General features: G+C 38.6%; 1 protein-coding gene across 1 annotated transcript in view; it reads left to right on the top strand.

Moving 5' to 3' along the window:
* The window catches only part of cdkal1 (CDK5 regulatory subunit associated protein 1-like 1), a 433346-nt gene that overhangs the window by 46634 nt on the left and 362806 nt on the right, over positions 1–23906 (top strand). The window lies entirely within an intron of this gene.

Genomic DNA, 23906 nt, shown 5'->3' with positions numbered 1-23906 from the left:
GCAGTTGTCAGTAAGCCCTGAAATGTGGTTGTGAATATCACTGAAAGGGTTATGAGTTTTTTAAATGCTTCTGTAATCTTCAGACTGAAGATAAACATGAGTGAGTGTGCATCTAAGATGATGAATACATGATTTAAGATTGCCAGGGTTGTGGTACGGTTTATCTTGTGTCTTGGCCTTGGAATATTGTATAATAGCGTTCCCTTGTGTGTTCTGCCTTACAGTAAAATGAGACTGCAAGTGAAATGGCATTATATGGGGAAAATTGGAGCCAAGACCGTATCGGTTACAACTAATAACATGTTTCATCATAAGAATACACATGTCTCATAACTTATCACTGCAGTGGTATCCAGAGAAGTGTTAAATAAACCACAAATGCAGGAACCCACAGTGTAGTGGTAGCTGAGCACATGCATCAAATGCATACAAACATACACATATACATATACATATACACAACCCCTTATCGATCTGCTGCAGGACAGCAGTAAGTCTGCTACTGAATCAAGAACGTTGGGTGATGGGTTGAGTCTGGTCAGTCCCTGGTGTTTGTTGCAGTTTCTGATGATTCTTCTCTACGAAGACTAACCTGAAGACGGCACTGTATTTTTTACTTGTCGATGACTATGAAGTTCAAAGGAACCCTCTAGAGCAGGGGTGCCCAATTCTGGTCCTGGAGGGCCGGTGTCCCTCCTGGTTTTTGTTCCAACTGTACACTAAATTGCTTAATTGGACCAATTAAGCTTCTAATAAGTGCTTGATTGGTCCAATTAAGTAATTTAGGGGGCAGTTGGAACAAAAGCCAGGAGGGACACCGGCCCTCCAGGACCGGAATTGGGCACCCCTGCTCTAGAGATTAATCCAATAGCAACTTGCTCTACAAAGAATAAAAAATGGCAAATGTGTTTTTATTTTTCATACTTGTTTTCAAATTGTATCACTGAGATGCAGCATGTGTGCATGTAGGTTTATTCAGTTTGTAAATAAAGTAAGCTTACGGGAAACAAATGGTAGTTATTTTAATGCAGTGTTTCCACAAAGGAGTCAACAAACCTTTTAATTCTCTTAACTCTAGGATTTTTACAGTGTGACCTACAATCTACTGGACTGTATATCCATAAGATCTACAGTACACAAGAACCCATTTTGTTTTTTCAGATTTTTGTTTTCCATCTCTTTTAAAGAGTTTGGTTAATTGGTTAAGAGAAAGTAGCACTAACAGAGTCGGGGAAGAGACAACAAAAAAGAAGTCCACTGACCGGACAGAGTCAACATTTATTGCCTTAATGACTTAATGGTGCATAATGGCCCAGTTTTAGGCATCATTGAATTTCTGAAACCATCTGTTTAAGTCATTACACACTTCATCCAAGAGAATTCTTTAATGGCTGACCCAGCAATATTACTATTTAATCATTATGTGCCCTCTTGCATTCTACAGTAAGGGGCTCATGTGGAATAAAGAGTGAAAGTGTTATAACTTTTATTACCAATAAAGATAAGAAATTAAGGAGCGAGATGTAGCCTTTCAGCTCCTGCTTTGCGCGACATCTCATTTATAGGGTCTGCTCAATCAAGTGCTGCAAGCTCCTGATGCTTGGTCACTAATATTCTGAGAGGGGTAAGCAATGATAGAGGGGGAATTAGGTCACACAATTGTAGTGCTCTTGGTACATGTGAAGTATGCCAGGAGCAGAGAGTCGGTCCCTTGCATGCCCACTTAGGTTAAATATGGAAATGATGAGGAGCAGAGAAATAATTAATAAACCTCAGATGAGTTTACCTCACTGAAATGTTTCCAGCTGGTATTGCCTTCATTGCTCTCCAAGTGCTTTAACTAACTGATTGTGTGATATCCTGCCCCTAATCTAAACTAAAATAAATTGAACAGTGCTTTTGCAGAATAAAAATTCTCACTTACAGTAAGGATAGCATGGCCGTAAGGTACATTTTTATGATTGTGCCATCTAATTGTTACAGGCACCAGCCTGTACTGTAGTTCATTAACTTCTAAGAATATTGCAATAGATTTTCATTAAAAAAAAGTACAAATGATTTATCATTACAGTATTTCCTTCCAAGTATTTTTTTTAAAAAAAATTTTTGTGGATGGGCAATAAATGTATTTTAAACCTTTTACATTGGCCAAACCTTTTTCTATATGAAGGTACAGTATAATGAGATGTTAATACTGTACAGCCATGTGTTTATTCTATTTCTTTAACCCTTTGTGGTCCATTTATTCAGCGCCTGTCAGGCGCGTCGGGTCTAATTTATTTTCACACAAGCTGTTTGTTTTACACGCGCTGTTTAAAAGTAATTTTATTCAAAGTAAAACCTGTTAGAGTAAGCTGTACATACTACAGTATGTATGTAACCATTTTTTTTTTTTTAAGCCGGACTAGAGGATCTGTTTATCCAGTTGTGATGAAACTTGGCAAGGAATGTGAGAGTTATTTCATGCTCTAGTATCTGGAGATCTATTGTGGTTCACAAACTGCGGGCTGCAGTCCTGAGTGGGCCGTGGGAGCAACAACATTCTATGTTTATATATATATATATATATATATATATATATATATATATATATATATATATATATATATATATATATATATATATATAATATAATGTGTATATGTGTGTGTGTGTGTGTGTGTATATATATGTATATATATATATATATATATATATATATATATATATATATATATATATATATATATATATATATATATATATATATATACACAGACGTGCTCAAATTTGTTGGTACCCTTACAGCTCATTGAAATAATGCTTCATTCCTCCTGAAAAGTGATGAAATTAAAAGCTATTTTATCATGTATACTTGCATGCCTTTGGTATGTCATAGAATAAAGCAATAATTCATCCCCCTTTCACAGCTTCTTTGCTTATTCTACAAAGATATTCTAAAATGGCCTGGACACATTTGTTGGTACCCCTTAGAAAAGATCATAAATAATTGGATTATAGTGATATTTCAAACTAATTAGTTTCTTTAATTAGTATCACACATGTCTCCAATCTTGTAATCAGTCATTCATCCTATTTAAATGGGGAAAAGTAGTCACTGTGCTGTTTGGTATCATTGTGTGCACCACACTGAACATGGACCAGATAAAGCAAAGGAGAGAGTTGTCTGAGGAGCTCAGAAAGAATATAATAGACAAGCATGGTAAAGGTAAAGGCTACAAGACCATCTCCAAGCAGCTTGATGTTCCTGTGACAACAGTTGCAAATATTATTAAGAAGTTTAAGGTCCATGGAACTGTAGCCAACCTCCCTGGGCGCGGCCGCAAGAGGAAAATCGACCCCAGAGTGAACAGAAGGATAGTGCAAATGGTAGAAAAAGAACTAAGGATAACTGCCAAAGAGATACAAGCTGAACTCCAAGGTAAAGGTACGTCAGTTTCTGATCGCACCATCCGTCGCTTTTTGAGCGAAAGTGGGCTCCATGGAAGAAGACCCAGGAGGACTCCACTTTTGAAAGAAAAACATAAAAAAGCCAGACTGGAATTTGCTAAAATGCATATTGACAAGCCACAATCCTTCTGGGAGAATGTCCTTTGGACAGATGAGTCAAAACTGGAGCTTTTTGGCAAATCACATCAGCTCAATGTTCACAGACGAAAAAATGAAGCTTTCAAAGAAAAGAACACCATACCTACAGTGAAACATGGAGGAGGCTCGGTTATGTTTTGGGGCTGCTTTGCTGCGCCTGGCACAGGGTGCCTTGAGATTTCATTGTGCCCTGCACAGATTCAAGACTATCAAGGCATTCTGGAGCGAAACGTACTGCCCAGTGTCAGAAAGCTCTGTCTCAGTCGCAGGTCATGGGTCCTCCAACAGGATAATGACCCAAAACGCACAGCTAAAAGCACCCAAGAATGGATAAGAACAAAACATTGGACTATTCTGAAGTGGCCTTCTATGAGTCCTGATCTGAATCCTATCGAACATCTATGGAAAGAGCTTAAACTTGCAGTCTGGAGAAGGCACCCATCAAACCTGAGACAGCTGGAGCAGTTTGCTCAGGAAGAGTGGGCCAAACTACCTGTTAACAGGTGCAGAAGTCTCATTGAGAGCTACAGAAAACGTTTGATTGCAGTGACTGCCTCTAAAGGTTGTGCAACAAAATATTAGGTTAGCGGTCCCATCATTTTTGTCCATGCCATTTTCATTTGTTTTCTTATTTACAATATTATGTTGAATAAAAAATCAAAAGCAAAGTCTGATTTCTATTAAATATGGAATAAACAATGGTGGATATTATATATATATATAATATAAATTATGAAAAGCAACCATAAATTACTAATGAAGAGAATAAGATTCAAATGAAAAAAAGAACAATTTAGATTAAGTATATTTAGTGTTATGGGTTTAAAAATGTTTTCAGTTTATCATTTTTCTTAAGTGCTAATCGTGGGTCGCAGTGGCTAATTAGCTGAACAGGTGGGCCTCGGGTAAAAAAAAAAAGTTTGGGAATCCCTGCCCTAGGTTACTATGTTGATCCAGAACAACACAGTTGCCAGCACAGATATTGGTTCAGGGTTGAAGTAATCACAGGCAGGTGGCAACGTGTCTCATATTTAAGTCCATTGCATAGCAATATTGATTAAATAGTTGTGAGTTTTAATTGTGCTCCTGCTTTTCTATTTCATTCCTACAATATGGTTGGTGTGTGATAATCTACATGCACTGGTTCTATCTGTTTGCCTAACCAGCAGCCCTTTTAAGGGTTGCAACAGGCACTCTCCCGATTTTTAAAAAAAAAAAAAAAAGATAAATCAGGTATAGAACTACAGAGCAATCATGTCCAAATACAGTACCAATCCTCACCGACGTCATTTGTAGATCAGCAGACTTTTATCTGACTCGGCTGTCGTCCCCAAACAAATCCTCCATCTATTGAATTATATGGATTTTGATATATTGTGGATTAGCTCATCATTCTGTAATGGCACGAACTGCATCAAAATCAAGGGCCCTCTTTTTTTTTTTCTTTGAGATCCATCAAGAACACAAACTCTTGAATTGCATCAGACATGATTTATTGAATTATTGGAGCTGTATTAGATTACACGAAGAATCTAATGCATAATGCCTATTCTTTGTCTGTGGTGTGTTTTAAAAAAATAATAAAAAAATAATAATAATAATAATAATGTATAAACCTAAACTTTGGTCAGCAAAATTTATGAAGCAAGACCTACTCTTACCATTGCTTACTTTAATCCCAGCATTACCTGCAGCTTGTGCTATTTTAAATTGTAAATGCACAATTCACCAAAGGGGTCCTCATCTGCTGAAATGTAATTTTATAAACCTCCTGGTTACCTAGTCAACTAATTTTAATCTGCAAACGAACACACTTTTTCATTCTCTAGCATGGTGACTTGTGTTTAAAACACATGCTTGCAAGCTAAAAATTGAGTAATTAATTCAACCTGTTTCTTCCTTTGCCATCCCTATGGGTACAGCACTAAATGTAATAACTCCTCATTCCTGGTGAGAGTGACTCACACCTGCTGTAGGTAATGATACTGTACTTGGCAGTGATTTGAAAAATGTGCATATTTTACATACACAGTACTGTGAATTAAAAATGATCTATTTGCTGGAAGACTTTTTTTTTGGAAAACACATTGTGAAAGCCCCAAATGAAATGGTAAGAATACAGAGTTCTTGGCAAATGTAAGCCACCCAGTGATATTGGTGCTTAAAAATAGGACAGTCTATAATCAGGCTGTGTGGTCCAGTGGTTAAAGAAAAGGGCTTGTAACCACGAGGTCCCCGGTTCAAATCCCACCTTAGCCACTGACTCATTGTGTGACCCTGAGCTAGTCACTTAACCTCCTTGTGCTCCGTCTTTCGGGTGAGATGTAATTGTAAGTGACTCTGCAGCTGATGCATAGTTCACACACCCTAGTCGCTGTATGTCGCCTTGGATAAAGGCGTCTGCTAAATAAACAAAATAATAATAATCAAGTCATTCAATAGGATTTATATAATGGGCTACATTTTCTGCTGTAAAAATTAATTACACGCTCAGTCTTGTGGTTTGAGGTTACTTTTTGAAGTGAGAACCTCCTGCCACAGCAATGGGAAGGTGGGCGGGGATTCCACAAAACCACACAATTTAATATCTTTGTTTTCACAGGAAGAAAAGACATACACATGTTGTTTAAGGGCATACATGCCTGTACATTTCAGCACTGCTTTTAGAGGGTTTGCCTTTTTGATAGTCTGTTTATGTTGTCAGTACAGTGGGGTTCACACACACAATACATCTCCGGAAACCTTTGGGATATGTTAGGTATAGTTTGCTGTTTCAGGTGCCTACTGTTTGGGTAAGATGTAAAACCAAGGTTTTTACAGCTCTTGTGGGTTGACCAGTCAAGCACAATCAGAAACTTCCCAGTGGGGAAAGGCTTCATTTTAGATGTTGGCATAAAGTCTTGTGTGGCTTTATACAAATATAAAATACATAAATAAATAATACTTTTAAAGCCGATTGCATGGTCCATGTTTTGTGTGCTGTGATGTAGACTGCACTTGTCCAAAATCAGTGTTTTTGGGGTGTTGTCTATTGTGTAATCAATGAAATAACAGTAATTATCTCAAGCCTAGATTTAAGAAAATGATGGAAAGTCTCATTAAGCACAGACTGAGGGTAGACACTGGTGCTTTCTTCCATTATGCTACTGAATTGGGGCTAATTAACACATCCCACATTTCCCCATCCCTTTATTGGTACATTTTGCATCTTGCAGTGTTTGTAACACTGTTTATAAGATGCTCCCATGCCTGTTGGATTCCTTATCACCCAGTTAATACAATAGATGCTCATAATAATTTATGCCCAATATTTATTGGTATTAAGTGTAGTGATTGTTATAAGAATGAAGTTAACTTTTTTTAATGTGTAATAGCTCATACTGTGGCTGCCTTGTGCACTGACATGCAACTTCGTTTGCCATTGCATTACTAACAAACCAGCACCCAAATAAGCACTACTGTGCTACCTGAAATTAACATAATGCTTGTGCTGCTTCTTCTAATGTATACTATTGAGATCAGTCATCTTCCTCCTCACGGTATTTTTTTTATCTAACCCTTTTGCTTGTGTTTTGTCATAAGAGAAATAGAGCATTCAATAAACCTGAAGAAAATGTATCTTTGTCAAATTTTAGTCGGTTTTACTTGTCATTTCTTTTTAATCTCCACTGTACTCTGAATATAAAAAAGGGCTTTGGGCTGTTATATAATATTAATGCCATAATGTACGATTCTTGTCTGCCACTATTTGGCCCACAATCTAGAAGAAAGATCTCTTTTTACAGCTAGCTGTGTGTTTGTCAGTACGCTTTTTTTTTTATTTTTATTTTTTTCACAGATTTCTTCGGCATTGGTTGGCTCTTTGTATTGCTAAACCTTGTTTATTCTGCCTAGGACTAGGTAATTCTTTTTTGTAAAATTAACTGTTTTGGTCCAGTTAAATATTCCAACTATTTAACACAGCATTTTTATTTAAGGCTGTGTTCACACTGGGTCCATTTATAAGTTTTGGTCCGCACTCTGTACATTTGGAAGTGTGAACAACAAAGTCCACTTGGGAAACGAACCGTACCAAGTCCATCTGAAGAGGTGGTCTCGATCCGTTTTGGTTCGCTTGCTGAAAGTCAATGTGAACAACTGCTGGCCTCGGTCCTTTTACACCATAGGAAATAAACTATACAAGGTAACCTGACTCGGAAGTAAACATTTCATGTGTAGTTCATATTCTGAGGAAACAAGTAGAGCAAAATCAAAAAAATGTTTTTGTGAACTACAGTGGGGGTTACCAGTGAATTGCGATTATCACAGTTTCAGACTTAAAAGTACAAAATTGCATTTGTGTGCTCTACAAGTTAGCAGAGTAATGCATTAGGTTGTGTTGGTGCCATCCAAAAATAAAATAAACAATTATGTGGATTATTTGTTTAATCATTCTGATTGTGTACACCAGAGGTGGCCAAACTGCGGCTCTTGGGCTCTTGGGCTCAAGTGTAGCTCCCTGTGAAATGCTCGGTGATGCACACTTTGCAGCCAGAATTAACTGAAGACAGAATAAGTGAAAATTTGAGAAACTAAAAATAAATGAGTTTATTATTTTTGTTCTCTGTATTCATTCATGTTTTATTATTCATTCTTCTCTCTCCTTCTCTCTCCTGTTTTTCAGCCTGCATGTTCAGTGCAAGGACATTTCGGCACTTAATGACCTTCGACCCTGCACGCTTGCACATGCATACTTTGATTTACCTGGAGTGAAAGCCACATGTGTGTTTTGAAAGTCCTTTTGATTTATTTAATGAAGTGCTTGTTCGTTTTGTGGTGACAGTGGCATTGGGTAAACCCTTCACGAGTGATAAACGAAAGTATGAGGCTTTAAGCCAGAATGGGAGAGTGTTTGCTTTCACTGAAAACTGTGGTAAACATCTGTGTCTCATCTGCAACAAATAGCTTACACGCTAGGCGAGCAACCTCAAACATCTATGAAACAAATCGCAACAAATTTTCATTTGAATATCCTCCCTGGATCATACTTGGAGAAACCAACTACTCTAGTTAGAAGCACAACTCAGCAGTCGGCAGATGCTCCTCTCTGCCTTCAGTAAAGAAGCGGATGTAACGACTCAAGCGAGTTTTGTATGGCATGGAATATCGTTCGTGCCAAACATCCTTTTATTCAGATTAATGAATCTTTTTGTAAAATTCGAATCGGCGCTAGATAATGCATGTTTAAATGTATTGCGGGTCTAAAATTCATATTATATTTACGTATCTTGCGTCTTGTTATGAGCAGGTACTTTCATCCCTTTCAAAATACAGTGCATGTGCCATCCACAAAGCTCTCAAAAATATTTAATAAACACGGATCAGTCATGAAAACCGAGCATACAAATCTTCAAGGGAAGAGCTTGTCAAAAAGAATCCTTACAAAAATGTCTCTTCTGTGGTGTTTTTTGTGAAATCAGGGCAGTTGTATTTTGCTTTATAATAACTGGATATATTTTATTTAAAGTATGGAATACATACATTATAAACAGAAATAGTTGGTGCCGCTCTATCAGAACCACTGGGGAGATGTACAAATATCCCAAATAAGCAGCTGTCCCAATTAAACGAGAGGCATTTGAGACTACCTTAGTCACATTTCTATTCATAATTTACATCATGTGCAACAGAGAAGTATTTTTACTTTTTTTAATTTCTAAATGAAAAGCAGCAGAATGAAATCATATTATGAATAAATGTTAAAATACGAGTCAATAGGTTTTTTTTATTACTTTCTTTTTGTACATTTTTTAACATGTGTTGACTAGATGACAATATAAAGAAAATAAGTTGTTATGATCTGCAATAAATGTACCCGATGTTTAGTTTTTAAACTATTATTGTGTTATACTTTTATTTTAATAGCTTCAGAGTTGCTATGGCGTCAGTGAATTGAAGAGAAAAAAAAAGTGGCCCCGTTTTTCTCTGTGAAAATCTGGACAGTGGGAGAAACGGAAGCTCTGACAGAAATTTGGTCAGACACCAAAAGTCCAAGCTGAACTGGACAAAAATAGTAAAATATATTTTCTTAAATTACTTTGTTTATTGCCGACAGTAGGAGAACTGTGCAGAAAAGCATGAACTGCATTTTTCTCCTACAGTAGGCATTCAATACATGTATTAATTAAATAAGTGAAGTGCCCCCCCACCCAGTATTTTCTGCCACAGCAATATGCAAGAATCTAAAACATGCTACATTAAAAACTGGAGCAATACATCAATAGCTGCCATCTTTCAATATGCCTTGCAGGATATTGTAAACATCCGTTAACACACCATATAAAGAAACCAAGTTCACTTGAAAACTGCATTGTGAACACAAACAGACTCTTACCGTCCATAGTTGATTTATGAAAATGTTTCAAGTGCAGGCTGACTTCACTGTTGGTGGTGAAAGAGGTATCTGTAAATATCATGCCTTTCTCCTTCCCCAGCTGGGGAGTCACTAACCTCTTTACTGAGGCAAGTTTGCCCTCGCTGTGAACAGTGGCTTGGATCTTTTCCCTGACTGACAGACTGGAATTGGGGACTCGTGATCCTTTGAAGCAGAGGACCCCAGTGCTAGTACACTGGTGTGTTGAGGGCTACCAACATGTTTTAAGTCTTTAGAAAATCGAACTGTGGTGCTATAACTTTACATCTTGTTTCCATATACAACATCATAGATGCAAGTCCTAGAGATGCAGGGAACTGCACAGGTCTTGCATCCCCTTTATTATTTATTATAACTACTGTACAGTAAATGCAAAATGTAATTGCTTACTAATCATAGTCTGTCTGGATTGCAGTTTTGTTAAGACAAGCTCACTAAATACCAGCAAGATGTAAAATAAATGGTTTGATTTTGAGGAAATGCTGCTTAATTTTACAGCTTTTTAATTGATTGTGTGTGTGTGTGTGTGTGTGTGTGTATATATGTATATATATATGTGTGTGTGTATGTGTGTGTGTGTGTGTATATATATATATATATATATACAAAAAAATCATTGTTTGTACAAACCAAGTAACAGCTTAGTGCAATGCTATTGTTACAGTACATATTATCATCCTTTGGCAATATTTATAATTAGTTTGGAATACCAGAGAAAGTACAGAAGTGAACATAAGCTTTCCTGACAGGGTGTACAATTCTATAGTGCCCATATGCCAATAACAAGTACAGTAACCGGTAAAATGTAATGACAGACTTGAATGTTTGAGAGATGGAAGTTTGCATCTTGTGTAGTCTGACCTGACAGCTTGTCATGAGAATGGTGACAGGTGACTTGACTTCCACTGAATATTCTCCCATCGAATTCTGTTTTATGAAAGGAAAAATAAAGCTGACAGGAACCACTAGGTATTGGAATATTAATATTTCTCCATAGCGCCCATTTATAAAAAAAGTAAACACAAAAGTGTTTCATACCTTTTCCTATCCCATTTCATGTATTCATCAGTGACATAAAACAAAATCATTCAGCCAGACCTGTCTAATTTAATGTTTTGCTTCAAAAACATTGGGGACAGTGTATTTCATTCTTAGATCTGTTCGACCAAAAGTGACTTGTGAATGTAGATTGACTATTGCTTACATTGCTATGTTTTAAGTTCTGTCAGATTTGAATATCATTAGTTTCAAAACACTTTAATATGGTGCTATGGTACAGTGAATGCTTGTGGGGCATGTTTAAATGTGAAAAGTGTGCAACTGCATAAGTATTATTAACAGACTGCTATGCTCAGTCTTTTCATTTTCATTTAAAGTAGGAGGCTAGAAATCCCAAGTGGAAGACGGGGGGGGGGGGGGGGGGGGGGTATGTGCACGACTCCCCGAACCTCCAGAAGAGTGTTGTCTTTTTTAAACCAATCAGAATGAACTAACGCAGGGAGAAGATCGCTCAGTGTGAACTACAGTCTGCTTCTGTTCATAGCGTCCTGAATCGTATGCCAGCCTTTAGCGTATATTTTGTATGTTTCAAACATATTCTACCATAGCACTTCTCTAATACTGTCTTGTACACTAGGTATTCAGTATGTATTTTACTGAAGCAATACAACTGCTATAGGTACCCCTCACCTCACCCCCCAGTGCTTTGGATACTATACTCTGCTCCACACACGGCAGCGGCGCCATATGGAGTTGCTACGTATAACGATTTGGTAGTGGATTTTATACAAATAATACAACAACTTTTGTTTACGTAATATAAATTATAAAGTCAGAAGATAGAATTCTGCATGCGAGTGACATTTAATGTGTGATTTTGTAGTATTCACACATTGTCAAACAGTTTCTGAGGACAAACATACAGTGCGTGAATGTCGTCCGACAAACCTTCGAAGGTTTAAAACAATCTTCGAATCCCTGGCAAGCGAACGAACCTTCAAACACAGCCCTAATATATTGTGATATATAGGTCACAATATAATATTGTAGCGTTCCGGGGTAAACAAAAGCGAGGCAGACGACCGCAGCAAGATCTCATTCAGGTTTTATTGAGAAGGTCAGCACACCACAACACAGCCCACAGCAGTGTGCAAGCTGCCCCTTTATACCCCAAAACCCTGCGAAAACATGTAACATTTAGACATAACAAGACACGTTATTGGACATTCACAAGCACACTGGGACCACGACTCGATCACACCGCCCCCCCCTCCCCACAGGTACACATGCACAAGAACTCGAGACATTGACAAAACTCGGAACAGCGACACAAAACCATATAACACATAACACACATAGTCCAGATCGCTACAATATGGATCACAATACAGTACATGCCATTGTCCTGATGGGCTATTGTACTTTGAATGATGACTAATAAGATTATCATTTTAATGGATAAGATGAAACTTAATTCGGACAGGGAGACAATACAGTACCAGCTGTATAAATCACATGTAGTCATCATTCAAGAACTGCTTGGTGAACTACAATTAGCTATATGTTGCTTTTTGTCATTTTGTCATCATATCTCTGTTATGATACGATATGTAAAGACACACCGTGAATCATTACACCCCTAACGACTGTTCATCCATCTCAGTTTATTTAAGTAGTTCTAAATTGCAATGCCCAAGAAAATTGTTCTGTAATGTTGATAACCAATTAAATCGCAAGTACATTGTCCTTTTTTGTAGCTGATTAAAGTAAAGGGACATTCTCTCTCAACATGTATTTGATAATGGTCAGTTACTGTAGGTTTGATTTTTAAATTGTCTGTTTTGAACAATATGTACTGTACTTTGTTTTATAACGGTAGGACTGTTAATTGTAATTCTTTTGGTTTTGCGTTAACTTAGTGTTAAGTGTTGAATACAAACTTAAACATTAACTGTTTTTTTTTTTTTAAGATTACTGTTCAAACCAGAAAAAAAAAAAAAAACCTGAAAAAAAAGATAAGGTTACTTGAGAGAATTAATTCTCACACTTTATCTCAAACTCAGGGGTCAGTGTGACCCTGTATTTGATATTTCCCCATAAGAACATAAGTTGAGAACAACAAAAGGCCATTTGGCCTGTCATGTTCCCCTACTGGGACATAACTAATAACTGTTGTGTTTTTGCTTCATTGGAGTGTGTTACTGTATCTTGGAAAGGGTGTCTAATACTGCCATAAATATCATTTTTATTTGTACTTTGTTTGCGTGTGTGTGTGTGTGTATGTATTTATATATATATAAATTTTTACACAGAGTGTACAAAACATTAGGAACACCTTCCTAATATTGAGTTGCACCCCCTTTTGCCCTCAGAACAGCCTCAATTCGTTGGGGCATGGACTCTACAAGGTGTCGAAAGCGTTCCACAGGGATGCTGGTCCATGTTGACTCCAATGCTTCCCACAGTTGTATCAAGTTGGCTGGTAGTGGATCTCTACTCCGAATAGCTCGTTCCATCTCATCTCCACAGATGCTCAATTGGATTGAGATCTGGTGACTGGGCAGGCCACTGCAGTAAGCTGAATTCACTGTCATGTTCGTGGAACCGTTCCTGGACAATCCTAGCCTTGTGGCATAGGGCATTATCCTGCTGAAAAAATCCATTAGCAGATGGATACACTGCTGCCATGAAGGGATGCACCTGATTGGCAATGATGTTCAGATATCCTGTGGCATTCAAACGTTGCTCCACTTTTATCAAGGGGCCCAATGTGTGCCATGAAAACACACCCCACACCATCACACCACCACCACCAGCCTGCAATGTTGAAACGTGGCATGATGGATGCATGTACTCATGTGGTTTTCTCCATACCGTAGTCCTCCCTTCAGCGTGAAACAGCAGGAACCGGGATTCATCAGACCAGGCAATGTTTTTCCAATCCTCCAGTGTTTTCCTTCCTTAGCCCACTGCAATCACAGTTTCTTGTGTTTTGCTGAAAGAAGTGGAGCTCTGTTAGGTCATCGGCTGCCATACCCCATTCGTGTCAGGGTACGACGAGTTGTGCATTCTTTTATGGGTCTTTCGGCACCAATTTTGTACTGGACTGTCAGTTGACTAACTGTAGCCTGTCTGTTGCTCTGCACAATTTGTGTCAGCCTCTGGCCTCTTTCATCAATGAGCCGTTTTCGACCACTGGCCTGTTGGGTGGTGAACCATCCTTGATACACACGGGAAACTGTTGAGCGTGAAAAACCCAACACCGTTGCAGTTCTGACACACTCAAACCAGCGTGCCTGGCACCTACTACCATACCCCGTTCAAAAGCACTTAAATCTTTTGTCTTGCCCATTTACCCTCTGAATGTCACACATACAGTACACAATCCATGTCTTAATTGTGTCAAGGCTTAAAAATCCTTCTTTAACCTGTCTCCCCTTCATCATATAACATCATATACATCAATAAGGGATCATAGCTTTCACCTGAATTCACCTGGTCAGTCTATTTCATGGAAAGAGCATGTGTTCCTAATGTTTTGTACACTCAGTATATATATAAATAAATAAATAAAAACAACATTATTTATTTTAATCGTCAATAAAATGTTCTTGAACTTGGCGGGAAAACTGATGTCAAACTCACTGCTATGAGGGAATTGCTGAATATTCTGACTTTGTTCAAGGCGCTTCCAGTTGTGGGAACCAGTCCTTGGAGATAAAGTTGTGCTGTAATTGGCTTTATTTGTTTTAACGTGCCAGTCCTGAAGCCTTTTCACAGCTTTCATCCAAAGTAGTATCTTTGTTGAGCCCACACAAAACCGCTGTGATGGGTCCTATCAAGGCTGGAAGGTGACATGCGGCCAGATTAACAACCAGATTTTTTAAATGATCTTGAGCCTGGTTACTCCCTTTTGGCCAATCTTTTACCAGAGTTCCACTTTGTTTTTGTAAATACGTACCGAGTATCAGAATGGATGCTTGTGCACTGCATCCTTGGAATGTGGCATAGAAGAGAATAGCCTAATAGTTTTAGTGCCACGCTGTTTTTTAACCTTTGTATATATCTATGTCATTTCTATTTTTCTATGACTTGGATTATGCAATTGATAGTTAAAAAAACAATACACACAAAAAAAAAATCTTTATAACAAATTGGATATATTGGAGCCTTTTTGAAGTCTAATAATATTATTCATAATAATAACCTACAGTAGCCTTGACTTCTGCAGATATTATACTGTTTGGGTGTCTTTATTCTATTATTGAACTTATTGCAGTAGTATTACAGGAGTGGTCTGAATGCAGTACATTTTAATGAACTTTAACAGAGAAGCTTGTTGGTTTAAAAAAACAAAAACAAACCAAAAATAAATAAATAATGCAGCTGCATTTTAGACTTAAGTGATGCTGTGCAGAGTAGACGCAGAGTCTGTTGGCTGCTTGTAATTAATTGGAGGGTCTGTTTTCCTTCCAGCAAGTTAACCCTGTATCTGTATCCGCTACAGTATGTATTTACTTTTACGAGGATAAGATTTTCCATACAGTAAATCTTTTCACTATCAGAAAAGCATTTACAGTGGGAAGAAACCGGATCCTTTTTTTAGCACGTATGGTTATCATTTATCTTGTGCACAGTCTAGGAAAACTATGTAAAGCCCGGAACACAGTGCCCGATGCGACCGTCGCATCTCAATGGAGGAGGTTGTGGCACAAAAATATTTGAGCGAGCATCACACACTGCCTGATGAAATCGCAGGAAGGGATGCACAATTTATTTATTATTATTATTATTATTATTATTATTATTATTATTATTATTATTATTATTATTATTATTATTATTATTATTATTTTTATTTATTATTTTTTTCTGATGTTTGACCTGCCCTGGATGCATGAAGTACAGTGGCAATGGAGCAAATCAATGACAATAGGCGAACACATAAGGCTATACTATCTGCAGTTTTGTCTAGAAGGCGATGTGATCGTGAAAACCACATATGATTGGAGACATGCATATATTCTCTCTCTCCTATTAATATATATACACACACACACACACACACAGTATTCCATTGGTTTGTATATGTCTGTGTCTATCTTTTGAAAACCAGCCCTGACAGCCCCATAAACATTGTACTTTTTAACTGTTAGATGAAATATTTTCAAAATACTTAAACTTCTGCTACAATTGATTAATTTGTTATTAATAGCGTTTTAATTGTTATACCTAATCACGTTTTTATTTACAATGTAGGGAACATACTGTGTCGACCAAATGCTTTTAATGAAAATATGTACAGTATTATGTTTTCCCTTATATAAAAGTTATTTGGTATAATTAATTAAAGCTATTCATAAATGAGTCATGGTTATAGCACCAGTTTTTAAGTACTGTATTCTGTAAATATTTCATCTAATAGTTAAAAAGTACAATGCTTTATGGGGCTGTCAGAGCTTGTTTTCAAAATATGTCTGCACAGGCATCACATACAAACCAATGGAATACCTTGTGTGTGTATTGATAAATAGAGAATGCAGGCATGTCTGTCTCCAGTCATATAACACTCTGCCTGATGCTAGTGAATCACATTGCAAAATATTAAACATGTTTAAACTTTGTGATCGGTCGGCCGATCCTGTAAAATCGCATCGCAAAGCATAACGCACTTCCTGATGCGACTGAAAATACATGTCACTATTGATAGCATCAGGCAGTGTGTCCAGGGCTTGTGTCGCACTCCACCCAAATCCACACAAAGAAAATACAATGATTTATAACAGAAGAGGTAATAATGTAAGACGTGTTTGTCTAGCTTACGCACTTTACAGTGGATTCATAATTTAGTCTTGTCTGACTACTCTCATATTTTTGGCTGTCAATAATAAACACATGCGTTACTGTACTGTTCAGGGATGTAGATTCAGATAATAATGTGACATTACATTGATCACATCTATAGTGTTACAGTACATGGGCATATGGGTCGGCTAACGTGTGTGTGTGTGTGTGTGTTGTACATACATCTTGAACCAAAATACAATTGTCAGCTGTATGACTGTCGCTCTGTATGCTACTTACATTACTATTAACTGTAACATGTATCTAGGTTTTTCTAATGTGTTGAATGATGCATGCTGTGCTGAGATGACAAGTTTTAGTATACGTTTTTGAGAGTGAGAATCTGGGGGACCACATTTTTATTTGCACCCTCAATAGTTTAAATGTAATGGTCTGCGTGTAGTATATACAGTAGCCTACGTTCCTGATATGCTTGTTTTAAACTCTGTTTTCAAAACTAGTTGCTTATAGGTTCTTTTATATATATATATAGGTTCAGCTGTTGAACCTGACTGCAACAGGTCAGAGAATTGGAAAGGATATCCACCTACTTTTTTTTTTTAAATAACGTTGCCATTTATTCAGGTTTGACTGGTGGGGAATTTGAGAACTTGATCCTTTATATGTTGCTTGGATGCCAGAGTTATCACATAGTAAGGCTAGGGGAAGGAAGGTTACAGAAATCACAATCACTGAATTTCTTTGCCACTCACCTTTTGTAACCCTAGACATGTCTTTTGAATTGATTCATCGATGGTGCTCCTGCTAGCTGGAACTATGTAAAAACATGATGGATTTCCATAAGACCTTCAATAGGAGTGCAGTGTTTAAGAATGTTTTGCGTGAGTTCCGGCCACTGATTAGTTGATCCGGAGGGTACTGCAGATCTACGCCCGCTTTTCCTAAGATATGCGACAAGATTACAGAATGCTATTCAATATGTTATCGGCTCAGAGACCTACTTCTGTTTTTTATGTCCTTGGTATTAATGTATTTTTGGCCATTGTAATCAGATTCTGAGTGGTACCCTCTGTTTGTTTTTGTTGCAATCATGGCAACTGATCAATTTATTCAATTTTTACACAATTTCCATAATACTAAACCATAATAACTAGACTTTCTATTAAACTGCCACATTCCCATTTTAATATCTGTGGTTTGCACCCACCTACCTACCCACTCACTCTTGTCCATTTGTCCACTCATAAAGGCTCATTGGGCTGATCTGTACTGTGCCTTCAACATTCCCATCACTGCTTCCCTTTAGGCCCCCAAGTCCAGCTGGTTTGCACTTGCTCTTTCTCATTGGAACTCTTGTGCCAATCACAATGGCGCTTCCTGCTTTTCACTGACAGAGTCCACCCATTGCAGCCCTTTTGTCTATAGCTTTTCTGTTGCCAGCTATTATCCAGTTCTTTGCAGTTCCTAATTAGTTCCCCAGAGGTTTAGTCACCCTAAAAAACCAACAATCAACATTTACATTGTACGTTAAATTATTTTAATCTGCTGTTCTCCCTTTGTGTACAAAGTGTATTTGCATGTCAAGGGGGTGGTTGTTTTTCTTTACGCAAGCATTGCTACTTGAGCATTTTTTTTTTTTTTTTTAACCAAGAACAAGACTGTTTGTTTTAAAATTCATAGGCTGATGTCTGTGTCTGGGGGAATTCCTGAGCTAGGGTTACTGTTTAATTTGTGAGTGGTGCAAATATTCAAAAATTCACAGGAACATAATCATGTATATGTTTAGCTGGATTTGATTCCAAGACCTGTTAATATGTCAGGTTGTCCACTTGTCCATATAACTTTTATGAACAGGACTGGAAAGGGTTTCAAATTTGAAATGCCAAATGAGAAGGTTCTTACTGCCACAATCCACTTACCAATCATAAGTGCTGATGATCAACAGGAAACCTCCATCCATTGTCAAGCCAATCACCTTTTATTTTATTTACCAAACCAAAGCAATGCATCTTATCAAGTTACTGAACCCTGTGGATCCCCAGCATGGGAAATCTCTGCCTTGACTCATGGGGGCGAATTTGAATAATGTGTTGTCATTCGTTGACTATATCTATAACTGACTATATCTGGTTGCTCTTTTTTATATTTTACATTCACACACGTTTGGTCGCCATCGTAACAGTTGCATGAAACCGGAGTGTAGTAATCCAGCACCTCTGCACTTATGCATTTGTATGTCAGCTGACAAGTGTTCAGATGATATCCCATGATGCCTATCTTCTTAAAGGCATACAGCCTCTATACATGAACCCCCAATGTCTCACAAGCACTGGGTATGTATTTTTTATGATATCACAACAAAAGGAATACCCTTTAATGTTGTGTCAAGACGTAACACAGCTGTCATGTGGTTCCCAGAAACAATTGATCTAGTCTGCTAGAAGCGAAATCAGTAGCATCTGCAAGACGGGCGGATCTGTTTTTTCAGCCGGGCGGCGACAGCCACTTTGCTGGGCGGCGCGCCTGGCTGAAAAGGCCTGGGGAGAACCCTACTCCCATTAATCACACCTTTCCCTAGTGCTGTATGTATAGTTACTGTATTTCCCTGTTTCTCTGACTGTTTATCATGTCATACATACTGCTGCTCTCCCAAAATGGAGGGGAGTATAATTTTACAGTAATTCTCTTACCCAAAATACATTATGAGGAAGTGGGTTGTGCACAGGAAGAAAGTTTCGGTGTTTTCCAATGCAATTTAATCATCTAGATACACATTTGACATTACATGGATGATTTGTCGGTACAGTTATACAGAATTTGCAGTTTTATATGTTATAGAAAGCCTGCTTTTATGTATACTTGTAATACATTTTCTTGTACCTCGCTGTTCTGGTTCGTTCTTATTTTTGAGGCCTTAACATATTTGACTTTTGTGTTACCATTATAAATAGAAACATACACAACTTCCTAACTCTTACATGTTACTGTAAAGCTATTTTGAACACCAACACACTGCAAATATTAGTAGTGACCGCCTGTAGCCAATTGTAGAATATTCAATTACAAACTAATCGTTGGGCAGAGCTCAAATTTTTCTAAGCCTACATGGCTGAGCACATTGACATTGTTGGTAAAGAGCCATCTGTAGTGTTTGGCCTCCCAGATTCAGAGACAGAAGAGATACAGTAGTAGTGTGTAATAAGTCCAAGTGCTCTGGGCAGAACCCACCAAAACGCTGTGACTTTGATTTGACAGTTTACACACACATTAATTGTCACAGGTACAGTATTTTACAGCAATTTAATGCAGCAGCTGAGTAGCCATTCCAAAATATAACAACTCTACTAAGAATTTGTCACCTTTTCATTTGGCAGGAAAAAAATACATAAACTGCTTGTGGCTATTTCTGTTGTAACTAGGTTCCTTGTCAAGCCATCAGAAATCATTGTACTGGCCTGAATAGTCATCGAGTGAAAGTTGTTTTCTGTCACTCACTTTTAATCCACCAGCTTTTAAAAAGTAAATGTGTTTATTCTTCACTGCTAGCAAACTGCCCTAAATGTAACAACATTCAAATTGTACATGTGATGGTATTTTGAATTGGGTGATGAGTAAAAAACAAAATAAAAAATAATCAAATGTTATCTTGCATAACATGGTCCAATTGGGCTCTCTGAAGCCAGCTGTATATGTTGTACTTCATAACTGTACATTTCAAACAAATATATAATTTTATTGACATTTTGTCCAAATAACGTTACGCAGATCCAAAGTCACAATGAAACGGATCATACAATGTGCATTTGTGCAGCCAGAATTCTGATTTGGATTTGTGTGCGCCTATCTGTCTTTATTTATTTATTTATTTATTTATTTATTTATTTATTTAACTCCTTGAAAATGAATTGAATGAATTAAATTGAATTAAAATGAATTGAATGAATTAAATTGCTTTTTTTACCAAGTAAATCCATGCAAAACTTGTATAACATAGAACTTGGTAGTCCTATGCAGACATCCTCTTTCTTTTCTAATGACATGCTGTGAATACTACAGTTCATCACACTGCCTAAGTGCAGGTTGCATGTTTCCTCTACACCCCAATCAATAATACAATATTTTTTAGTGTGACAAGCGTAGCTGAATCAACACTGGATTAAAGTGTCTAAGATTTTTCAGTTCTCTTTGTGCAAGGGCTTCTGGGCAAATCCCGAAGTTACCACTTCTTTTTTTTTTTTTTTTTTTTTGGCCCTCACCCGCATACAATCGGGCGAATCTAGATTGGCCCAGAAATTGAAAAAGACGACTGGGAGAAACCCATTTTTTCAACAGTTTTCACTGAATTTCGGGGCCCGTGCGAGTCTAGTTTCCTCCAACGCTTCAACATCGATGCTGGGCGAATCTTGTTTTGCCTATGCCAATTTGGTCTAGTTTTGCATTTCTGCACTCTCCTCTGCCAGCATCCAAGTGCGTGCCAGGGTACCTGCCTCGCCTCCACTTCTGACAACAATGTAGCGACTGTGTGCTGGATCCGCACATATATATATAATTTGTTGTAGGGCGGATCCCTGCTTGGAAGGAATGTGTTAGGGTTTGGCAGGGATAGGGTTCATCTCTGTCCCTGCAAGAGAAATATGGGGGTGGCTGTGTTTGCATAGCCACAGGTGTAATTATTTTTTTCTAATTGACTATCTGTTTAATAGTTTAGTTGTTAGTGTCACCTGCCTGTAATAAGCAGGCAGGTATTTAAACAAAAAAAAAGTGTTTGCTCAGGGCAGTCTCCAGTCTGTGTCAAGAGAGAGGCTGTCATTTGTGACGAGACCTGTGTGGTTTCCAAAAGGTAGTGTGTAAACCTTTTTGTTTGTGTGTGTTTAAAAATAGTTTTGTTTAATCGGTAAACGGCTTAGCCGTCCGATTTTAGTTAGCTTCAAGAAAACAGTTTAGTTAGTACTCTGTGTGGGTGTTTTTTGTTTTTGTTTTGAGTCCTTTTTTTCCTGTAATAATAAAACGGCACAAAAGTGCTATTTAAAACTTTAAAGCTTGTGTCTGGGTCTGTGAAAAGGGGCTACAAACCTTTTAAAACAAGTAAAATCTTTCACTATATCTCCCCTCTCTATCATGTATGTGTGTATGTGTTAGCTTATAACATTTATTTCCCTTCCACGTATGAAATGTAACCATTACCGTATGGGTATTTACCTCTTAAAGACCCAGAAACCTGTACGCTGCCATCCACAGTGGCTGTGAACCGGTGGACCCTTACCATACTGGTACTGAGGTCACCGACCCACTCTGCTACCGTACCTAACCGGGACAGAGTTTACCGCACCAGTCCCAGTACCGACCTGGTGCTACAGTCACCGAACCGGTACCGACCCTGTCCTACACAGTGCAAAAGCAACCGAACCGGCCTGGTGCCAACCAGGTTCCAAACCTGTATTGCTACCTAATGGTGCTCAAGTCATCGGTCCGGTACCAAACCGGTTCCTCTCGGATCAGGGAGGCTGTGTGGTCCAGTGGTTAAAGAAAAGGGCTTGTAACCAGGAGGTCCCAGGGTCAAATCCCACCTTAGCCACTGACTCATTGTGTGACCCTGAGCTAGTCACTTAACCTCCTTGTGCTCCGTCTGTCGGGTGAGACGTAATTGTAAGTGTCTATGCAGCTGATGCATAGTTCACACACCCTAGTCTCTGTAAGTCGCCTTGGATAAAGGCATCTGCTAAATAAACAAATAATAAAATAATAATAATCTTGACCTGTCCGGTCAATTATCTATAAGCAGATTGAGGCAGCAACTGTATATGTTGCTTCTTGCATCATGCCTGGGTTTTATCCTTGTGAGACATGCAAGGCCAGTCTATACCGCAGCTCTATGTAGTGCTCTGCATCCCTTGCAATTCTCTTTTCTATCACCCTCTTTTAGTGCGGTGGCTGCGTCCTCACCCCATTGCTCTGTGCCAAGGAAGAGTGGACAATGCACCTGGGAAAGCAGCCCAGGCAGAAGGCTGTCCTCATGGTTTTACTCATCCTCTGCTTCTCCCCCAAAGAAGATTCACCGTTCCAGGCGATCGGCAGACTTGGAACAACTGGAAAAACTGGCAATTTTGCCTGGCCTACAGAAGACGAAACAACGCAGGCAGTGCCGGGTCTCTGAGGTGATCCTCAAGTTTGCTTATTCAGCCAGCGTGTTCGCTGCAAGGCTGGGCAATTACAATAGCATCCCTGTAGCCTACCAGTGCCATTTTGCTGAGGTCTCTTTCTGAGAACCACAGGCCCTCACCACAACAGTTGGATGAGATGTGCCTTCTCCGTGTGTCTAAACTCAACAGGCAGGCTGTGGGTAGGAACCTGGCTGTGCTAATAGCTGCACCTAGGCAGCTATGGCTTTCCCAGGCACGCGTGCCTGACTGGGTCAAAGCACTGCTGTTTAGATGACCCAATTTACACCAGGGCAAACATTTGGTCCTGCGGTGGAGGAGATGCTGCAGAGCTCTCGCCACGCATGGGAATCCACGAAGGAGTTGGTTTGCCAGCTGCATCCGCTGCCAGAGGTGATGTTCAACATCAGTCACGCTGTGGTGCCTCAAGAGGTAGCAGGTCTGCTCCAAAAGCAGGATATTTGCATGATAGACCCCCTCCAGTTGAAGCAAGGGTTCTACTCCTGGTACTTCCTAGTGCCCAGGCGGGATGGTGGCCTCAGACCGATCCTTGACGTCGTCAACCTGTATCTGAGCCAAAGGAACAGCATACAAGTTCTGTGTCTTGCCATTTGACCTCGAAGTGCATGGAAACTATCCTGGCCCCATTGAGACTCAAAGGTATCGGAATGCTCAATTATCTGGACGATTGGCTCATTTGTGCTCAGTCTCCAGCACAGGCAGAGGCCCACACAAAACTTGTCACCGGCCACCTTCAACTGTTGGAAAGGGATAGTAAGGGAAATATTTAGTTCAGCATCCTGTGTAAGATGGGACAACATTACCCTGGAAGCTTGCCATAGAATATTTACAGTGTGGCATACCCCTGGAAGCAGAACAGCTAGGTTGCTGGAACCCCCTAGAGGTCATACAAAGCCTTGAAGTGCATATTTCCTAAAAGAGGT

This window comes from Acipenser ruthenus, chromosome 3 (assembly GCF_902713425.1).
Source record: "Acipenser ruthenus chromosome 3, fAciRut3.2 maternal haplotype, whole genome shotgun sequence".
Taxonomy (NCBI): Eukaryota; Metazoa; Chordata; class Actinopteri; order Acipenseriformes; family Acipenseridae; genus Acipenser; species Acipenser ruthenus.
This window is presented reverse-complemented; position numbering and strand designations above follow the sequence as displayed.